General features: G+C 38.5%; 1 pseudogene; it reads right to left on the bottom strand.

The window, feature by feature from the left end:
• Positions 1 to 237: 237 nt before the first annotated feature.
• LOC124973612 (olfactory receptor 2M3-like) lies at positions 238 to 1177 on the bottom strand (annotated as a pseudogene).
• Between the last annotated feature and the right edge of the window lie 6982 nt (positions 1178 to 8159).

Below are 8159 nucleotides of genomic sequence, written 5' to 3'. Positions count from 1 at the left end.
CTTGTGAAAGTAAACCATGTAGTTCTGCAATTCCTCTTGCTACAAATATTCACTTACAATTGTACATCAAGTTTTGCCATAGGAAGAAAAAAGAGAAATATTTAACAAGTCTGTACAACATTCTTTAATTTTAAATCTTAAGCAGTTTGTAAATTTTTCAGTGTAAAATTTTAATCAACTTTATTGGAAAAATTCATAAAATTAAATATTAAGGAATGTGTAGAAAGGAGAGCCAACTCACTTCCCAGGTTTTCCTTTCCCTAGCACCTTCATGAATGCCCTGGATACTTCCCTGCTGTGTAGGCTGTAGATGAAGGGTTTCAGTATGGGGGTGAGGATGGTGCAGTAGGCCAATGCCATCTTGTCCTGGGTGGGAGACTGGTCAGAAATGGACCACTTGTAGGTGAACTTGGCTGCTCCATAGTACATGAAGACCACCATGAGGTGGAAGGAGCAGGTGGCAAAAGCTTTGTGGTGACCCTCCCGAGACCCCATGCAAATGACAGCAAGAATCACACAAGTATAGAAAGCATTGATGATTGCTACAGGGAATAGAAGCAAAATGATACGGCAGAAAAACATTATCCTTTCTAATGTCAAGGTGTCCATGCATGTGAGGGTGAACAGGGCTGGGATGTCACAGAAAAAGAGGGTAATCCCCACAAACCACAGTATGAAAAGGACAGAACAACTGCATCTTAAATTATACCATAAAGGGATCCAAGGACCCAGGAAGCAGTAGCTATGAGGCCATAGACTTTTTGGTTCATCTTAATGGGTGGCAAATAGCCACATAGAGTTCATATACCTTTGCAGCCAACAGGAAGCATTCACCTCCCATCAGGGACATGTAGAAGAATATCTGAGGCTCACAGCTTGACAGAGAGATGGCCTTCAACTACTTTTCTGGCAGGAAATCCATCTTGTGGATAATGGTGCAGATGAGCATGAGGTCCATGAGGGAGAGCTGGCTGAGGAGGAAGTACATGGGGATGTGGAGATGGGCATCCAGGTAGATGAGAAGGACCATGGAGGAGTTTCCCATGAAGACCACTGTGCAGATGCCCAGGACCAGAGTAAAGAGAAAAGACAGGACTGAAGATCTGGTTTCCCCAACCCATGGTGAGCTGCTCACTGTGAAGATACAGCATGTAAGGAATGTCCAGGATTGAGTCATGGGATATCAAGGTTTTCACTCGTAGAATAGCACACCTACCATGTTCCTTCTGAATAAGAAAATTATTTAATGAGAAATTGATTTTTTAAAAATTTGCTCAATATGGATGATGAGTCTCATTTTTAAGTTGAAGTGATTTATAAATGCAATCCAACACCATGGTAGGTTTTGAATTAAGAACACAGAAGGCTTCTCAAGATGATTCAGATCCATTCAGCAACAAGTAAAGTCAAACATGCAGGGTGGTTTATCCTTTAACCACTATACTAACAAACAAAAGAAACACATATTTAGGAAAGTTGGTGATATTTTCCCTTCACTGCTCCATTGGAATCCCACATTCTCACTGTATTTTCCTTATAAAATTATTTCTACCAACATGTACAGAAAAGAATTTTCCAGTGGAAAAAAAAATTTCATGAAACTGGTAAATCAAGAGTAAGAGGTTCATTAGGAGATAGTATTGAATTTCACATAAATGTGGCCTTGATGATCCCCAACCCTCATTCCACCTGCAAAAAGGTATGTCCCGAGACATTCTGTTATAGGCCACTTACCTGGGAAGAGGATACAAGACAGTGTCCTAGGACCTGTTTCAAATACCTGCTAAAGATTATTATACCTGGGTGATCTTAAACAATTGATATTTTTTTCATATCATTGCTTTAGAAAATGTGAATTATATGCTAAAGAGTGTTATAAAGACTAATGCCATTTAAAAATATTTAGAACTTTATCTAGAATACAGTTTATGCCATATAAATATTTCTAAGTAAATAAGTACTATTAGAAGAGACTATTTCTATTTTTTATTGTCATTTATTTAATTAATTTCTTTAATTTGTTGTAGCATGTGACAGCAAGAAACTGAGGCAACATTAAAACATTCCTTTCAAACCCTGATTCTTGTGATCAAGTCAAAAAGATCAGACATGTTGCTCAGAGTAACGGGCATGAGTTAATTGAAGGGACAGAAAAAAGGAACACTCCCAAGGGAGCGAGTAGGTCCTCTCAGGGAGGAGAAGGACAACATCTTCTCTTGCCCTCCAGTTTTAATGAGGTCCCAGGAAAGTTTCCTGAGAGTCCCACCCAGGTCCACCTGTTGACTTGGCTGACAGCAGGTGACATCTGATTTTTAAGTCACAGCTATCATGACAGCTGTGTGTCGCCTTGAACCATGTTGACTGGTTCTAATTGGATTTTAACCATGTGTTCTTAACAGGTTTTATGGTTAGTAGGAGCTATCCTTATCTTCCAGGATCTGGTCTGTGAAAAGGGTTACAAACATCTCTCCCTTCAAAATAACTTTGGTGCCTCTTGTCAACATGTCCATGCAGATGACATGTAGTTTGCTGAGGAAAGTGACATACCCTGTCCACTTAGGCCAGACAGGACTGCAGGTGAATTCCTTTTTGGCCAAAAAAAAAAAAAAAAAAAAAAAAGCATGCAGGGGTCAGCACAGTGCGCCAATTTCATAGAGTTATTCTCAACCTGGCATTCCCACCATCCTTGCCTGTCTGTCCTATAACAGCAAGACACAAAGAGAAATTTTTTGGACAGTCAATAGCATCTTTTTAGTTCTTTACTTTCACATTCATCCTTTTTCCCTTTTCCCTGCTTCTTACTCAAAAGGTGAAGACCTTAGCATCTTTCTTTTCTCTTTCCTGCTTCATCTGGGCTTTTCCTCTTTCCAAGAGTAAATCAGAGAATTCGGCCTTGTATTTTGGTTCTGGACTTTAAAAAGAAAGCATTTCCATGTGGCTCAGTCAAATTTCCTAAAATTGAACTTCTAATTTGACAAAACTCCTATTTAAAATACATTGTTGTGCATTGGCCTATTTTATTCTAGGGTCTGCAGCAGAAGCAATCATTTTAGTGTAACATCACTTGGTTGTCTCTCTCCCTGGTAAATATCTCCACCGGGCTGTGAACAAACTAAGCATTCACTTTCTCCTTCACCATGGAACCCTTTCCCACTTTTTGTGGGTGCAGTATCACCAACTCCCACAGCCACAGTGAGGGGAAGCTTTGTTTTTTCTGTCCACCTTTCCCTCATACTTGCTGACATCTGTAATCTTGTTTACTTGTTCCCATAACTTTGATTTAAAATTAATTCCCCTTTGCATTTTCAATGAGCAGAAGCCCAGATGTGAAGTTTAAAACATAATTCCATTTTTATTACATGACTGAGTTTTGAATTGCTATTTTGAATGACTCCTGCACTACCCAGTGAGCAAATTATAAGCATCTCTCTTTCACCATGGAATCATTTCAAGCTTTTTATCTGTGTAATATTCATCAGTTCCATGACTATAACAACTCAAAATTCTAATTTAGATACTTCATTCTGAATTTTTAATTTAAATTATTTTAGAAATGTTTCTCACATTCATAATGCTTATCTAGAAAATCTGTCTCTATTCTGTGGATGACTAGCATTTTAATTGAAATTTTTAATGAATTTTTACTTTTTCACACTTCTTTTATAGATTGCTAGGTAAAATTTACTAAAAATTTCTCCTGTCCTCCATCCTTCTTCAGTAATATCACCATATGCCCGACTTCCTCTTAAAAATAATCAGCATGCAACTTTGATACAGTTAACATTTAGCAAAGTCTCTTTTCATGCTTGTTGATTGAAATTTATTACTAAGAAGGCGGCTACCACATAATATAGTTAGGTGGCAACTCAGCCATGAATGGAGAGCAGGGAGGACAGTAGAGGGGACCAGAGACCACAGGGAGCCTTATCTTACAGGCAGGAACCTGGTGGACAATGCCTGCTGTGTCAAACTTCCCCAGCCATAGTCACACCCTTGTGAATAAACAGTGTTTCAAGTTTATGCCACTCCCTTCCAGGTGGCCTGACCCTCTCATCACAGAACCTATCACAGCCCAGTCACCCTGGCAACCAAACACCATGACCCTCACAAAGAAGTTTGCTGAGAGCTATTTAAAGGGTAATAAATCAAGTAAAGGGACTGGAAATTGAGGCACATTCAGGGCTCCCAATGTTCTCAGTGGGCACCACACTGTCTCTGGGAAAGGTCCTTGCAGTTCCCATGCTGCCAGTCAAAAGTCAGAAGGTGGACTTGGGTGGGACTATGGAAACTTCCCTGGGACCCCAGTACAACTGGAGAGCAGGAGGTTGAACCACCCCTTTCTTCTCTGGGAGAACCCACTGTTTCCCTTGATAGCATCCCATTATCCTTTTCCCATTTCTTCTAATAAACTCATTCCTATAACTCTGAGTGACATGTCTGAAATCTTTCTGACATGATTACAAGAATTAGGGTTTGAATGGAGGCCTTTGTGCTGCCTCAGTTCCACAGAAAGCCTGTGCCCTTTGACATTTGGCTTGAAGTAATTATAGTCCCCCTAGAAGCAATGCTTATTTTATCTGATGTGTCCTCTCACATGGTTACACTTGTGTGGTGTTTCATTACTCCCTGTTTCCAAACTAAGTTTTCAATTACTTACTCTACATCTTTGAATTAGAAGAAAAACATTAGATTCATGAGCTTTTTCAAGATATACTTAAATTATGTAATTAGTCATAGAAAACTTATTTTATTTAATGCCTTGGGAAAATGACTAAAGTTGGAACAGATCTTCTTTGGCATTAAAAGTTCCAAATTCCATTAATTTCTGAAGTTTATTAATACTGAGAATGGAGGTTGAGGGCATTTCCCTACTGCTACCAGAGAACCTGAAACTGTGACATGTTCCCTGGTAGCACATTATAGCTAAATCTTCACACATATATCACCATGACTTTGTTTGTACAAGCTGTTACAACTTCTGTGGGACTGAGGGAAACAGTTTGACTGCTTGGTCAAATTGCATAAAGTACTTTTTCATTTTTCCATCCTTTGCCTATTTCTTAAGCAGCAAGGTGGCAGAATCCAATCTGTCAGGATGCAGGCAGGTTCTAGACTGGATTGCTCAATGCAAAGCAAATAGTGTTTCATAGTTGTTAAGGCATATATTTCTGAACACAGTCAACTCAGATTTTTCCACATTTATCTCATATAAGCGTAACTTTAGTTTTAAGTGGTTATGTGAGACCAAGAAGAATGCATTTAGGGTTAGGGCTGCACATCCTACTTTCAACATTCCATAGCCCAGTCCCTGGCAGTTCATATGTGGATTTTACACTTTCAGGCTAAAAAGGAAAGTGGGGTAGGAATAGGAGAATAAGGGCATCATGTCAGAGGGTGAGATTGAGCCCCTTGAAATTAAAGACCTCCCTGTTTGCCTGAAACTGAATATCCTCATGCTCACAATGGAAATTGAGAAGCAGGCCCAGTCAGGGAAACTGGAGTTGTGACTATTTCTGCCCAGTAAATCTACACATGCTCTTTTCCTGGTCTTTGTTTCTATAGATTATAATCACACTTGTGGGGACCCACTGAGGTGGACTGACTGCCTCCCTGTTTTTGTGGAAATGCGATTACCTTTGCTTCTGCTTTTCCACTACTGGCCTATTTTTTATGTAGACAGTTGGGATTCCTGGCTTAGCTGTTGCCAACAATAGTGGAAATCAGCAAATTACCTAAAGAAAGAGAATATTAACAAAAAATGGAGTTGGAGGGAAGCAAAAATAAGGAAATAGGTAGTTGTGTGGAAATAGGTTGGAATCCTGGACCCATTTATGTCCTCATTGTGCTGTATCCTGGAAGAAGAAAAGTCATTCACCTTCCTCCAAAAGGAGGTGCAAAGACAAAAACATAAAGGAAAACTCTCCTTTCTTCAGATAGAAAACTGTAGAATCACTGCATCCCAACCAACCTCCTCCACCATCTCATAAAAAAAAGTAGTGCTAACTGTTAGGTACAGGCAATGCCATTTTGAAACAGCCTCATTATAGAACAAGAGTCACCTCACAGTCACTCTGACTCAGCATGATTTAAATCCCAGAAAATACTCCATCACCATGCAAAGACAGAAAATTTTTACCTGGGACTGGGTCCTGAAAACACCTGGTTTGACTTGGAATAATGACCACCTCAAAGAATGGCAGTGCCAATCAAAAGGCCCTTCCCTGATAACCCCCATTAATGGCCTAGTTGTAAAAATTTCCCCCTCACTCCCCATTATCTACCCCATGCTGTAAGTAGAAGACAGGTCTCAGTCTTCCCTGGGGCCCCCTCCACAGATTTTTCCAGAATAAATAACTGTTTCTCTGTCTCCTCTCTCCCTTATTTCCTTCCTTTGTTTCTTTCCTTGCACTGAAAAATTTTGGAATGGAGTTTCATTACTTCAGAAGAATCTTCTTACATGCATGTGCACCTCTTACATCACATAGAAAATAAACCTACATTTCATCAACCCAACATCCCACTTCTGCACTCTTCATGATTCAGCTATACTGCTCCTCCTCTCAGAGGCTCAATGCTCACGTGATTCCAATGTTCTGCAGAACTGACTTCTATCTCCTTTCTGATCTTACCTGAAAGCTGTTGCAGATAATTGTTGAAAGACAAATCCCATTTTTTCTCTTTTCCAGGGAAAACCCCAAGCATTTCTACTTACAGATTCTACAACCCTTAGCACAGAGTTGGGTCTTATAGACTCTACAACCCTTAGCACAGAGTTCAACCTCAGGGTGGTTCTCTTACTCTGAAGTCTTTGTCTTTCTGCGTTCCTTTGTCTTTTATTATTATTATTTCATTTTATTTCTTCTAATTAGTTGTACATGATAGAATGCATTTATATATTTTGTTAGATCATATATAATCCCAACAGAGTTCACACTGGTCTGGGTTTGCTTTCTCTCCGTGGCTGCCTTGATTCACTTGTATTTCCAGATCTGCTCTTCTTTGATTTTTCTTCATACTTTTGATCACTGCATCTGAATGATTCATGCAATATGTGTTTTCTGAATCCCATGTGCTATCAAATTCATGACACATGGTTTTTTGGATAGTCCTTTCTCACTGGATACTCACCAAGCTCAGGTCTGAACCCCAAATCTCTCAATGAATCCATTGTTCTTTCAATGCTGACTTTAGCTTTCAAGTCAGCCTCTGTCTTATGAATGATGCACCTTACCTAGATGCTCAGTAGGAACTGTACCATCACAAGGAAATATCTGCCTTTTCAAAAGTACTTCCTTCTGGGCATGAGATAGTATCATAGAATCATAGACTGAGGCAGGGAAATTCCTTCCTCAAGGTTAAGGTCAACCTGGGAAATTTAATAAACCTGTCTCAAAATAAAAAAAAAAGTAAGGGCCAGGGACACAGCTCACTGGGAGAGTGCTTGCCTAGCAAATGCAAGGCCCTGAGTCAAATCCATAGGAAGACAGTAAACAGAGCAGCAAAATCACACACCTAGCTGCACACAGAATTCTTGGACTCTTTTGCATTCTTGCCATGTTTGAAAATGGGATGAACATTTTCTTTCATTGTGTTTTCAAAATCATTTGGCATTATTTGATGACCTATTAAGTTTTTGTGAACCTATTTTATGAGAAATCATACCTCACTTTTTCATTAATACTTATTTTTCTTACTGATTTGGGGAGTTATCTAATATATTTATTACCAATTCTGATTTCTTCCTCAATTAATTCAATTTCAAACAAATAATGTTTTCTGAGAGCAAAACAAAAATGTAATTTTATAAATTTCATATAAATTATCAATTTTCCAAGAATCATATCCATTTATATTGATTTATAATACCACCTAAGGTCATTTACCAAATGTCCATTTATAAAAATATCCTTTTTCTAAAATCTTTAAATTCATTTCTTTTTAAAAGTAGAATATTATTTGTTTTTAATTTCCATGGTTTAAAAGCAAATATCAATAAAAATGAAGAAAGCATCTCTAGTTTTATTATAGTTGCTAAGTTTCACTGAATGTTCTTTATTTTACATCTTTCATTTCAAAATGCTTCAATCTGGGCTTCTTTGATTTGTTTAGAAAAAAATAATTTTAATGGTAAAAAGGAAGATAATAAACTGGCCATCACT

This window comes from Sciurus carolinensis, unplaced genomic scaffold, assembly GCF_902686445.1.
Source record: "Sciurus carolinensis unplaced genomic scaffold, mSciCar1.2, whole genome shotgun sequence".
NCBI classification, from domain to species: Eukaryota; Metazoa; Chordata; class Mammalia; order Rodentia; family Sciuridae; genus Sciurus; species Sciurus carolinensis.
Note: the sequence above shows the minus strand (reverse complement) of the source record. Positions and strands in the feature narration are given on the sequence as shown.